Source organism: Etheostoma cragini, chromosome 11 (genome assembly GCF_013103735.1).
Source record: "Etheostoma cragini isolate CJK2018 chromosome 11, CSU_Ecrag_1.0, whole genome shotgun sequence".
NCBI classification, from domain to species: domain Eukaryota; kingdom Metazoa; phylum Chordata; class Actinopteri; order Perciformes; family Percidae; genus Etheostoma; species Etheostoma cragini.
This window is the reverse complement of record NC_048417.1, coordinates 1,516,201-1,517,382: the sequence shown is the minus strand read 5'-3', so window position 1 is coordinate 1,517,382 and position 1,182 is coordinate 1,516,201.

Here is a 1,182-nt window from a genome sequence, read left to right as displayed (position 1 = left end):
CCCCCCCCCGCTTGGCTTCATTGATAAGGGTATTAAATAAATGTTGGGGATGGGCTTATCAATCAATTGGTTTTGCAAGCAATTACTCATTTATTTGGGCATTAAATAGCTTGTGCAGTACTGAAGTGAGCAGTGATCATGAGGTCACGCAGAGGCCAGTTGGGCTTAAATCCCTGTCATGTGTCATGGATCCCATGTTGCAGTGAGGCATGTCATCAGAGCAATTAACTATCAAGTGACACCTCTTGGATAATACTGACATTCATGTCCTGTAGCAAAAAACACTGGGAGGTCTTCTAATATGTGATGTTAGAGCCACAGCATAGGAATGCATTTTCATCTCCATTAATAATCAAGGTAATGTTGGTTTAATGTGTGACTGTTGTTTGCACAGTGGGTGGTTCTTTCTCACGGAGGAATCAGGTTCCATAGATGAAGTCAAACATTTACACATGGCATTATGATGTGGAAGACAAAGTTGCAATTGTTTTTATGTCATTACAGTTAGTCTAATGTGATGTGAAAGAGTTGGAACGAGAAGGGATTGTGACAGAAATACAGAATCTGATTCCAGCACATTTTAAAGAATCTAATTGAATGTGGAAAACGAAACAGGCTGAATTTAGAGAGCATGTCCGTATTAATTTACTTTAAAAGGATTTGCTCCCGTTTCCTACCATCCTACAAAAGGTTGATTTGAGCCATGTGACCCTTCCAGTAGTGCAGTGTTCTTCCTCTAATCACCAAGCCCCGACATCTTTCTGTGGAGTATATTCACATGAACGCAGTCTTTGGAAGAGCTTAGTCACACAGTTCTTATTTACACATTACATTTTTTGTAAGTTAATTACATTTTGTACAGTAGTTTTTATTCAGCCACAATAAAGACTGCGCTGGGATTCAGGGCACTATCCTGCTTACAGAAGTAACCATTGGCGTTTAAAAGGCAGTGTGAGGAAAAGAACCATCCCAGTTTACAACAGTCTTGTCTTTTCATACATCAGGTACGGCCCAGTGCTTCTAACTTGAAGGTGCCCCGTGGAGATGTGGACCACTAGTGGTGCTGTAGAGCAATGCTTTCACAAGGCAGGGCTTTAAAAAGGTAGTGTGTTGGGGAGGAGTGAGGATTGGACCCAAATGCAGAGATGAGGACAGCAGGCAGGCAGGCGGGTGGTAACCAGG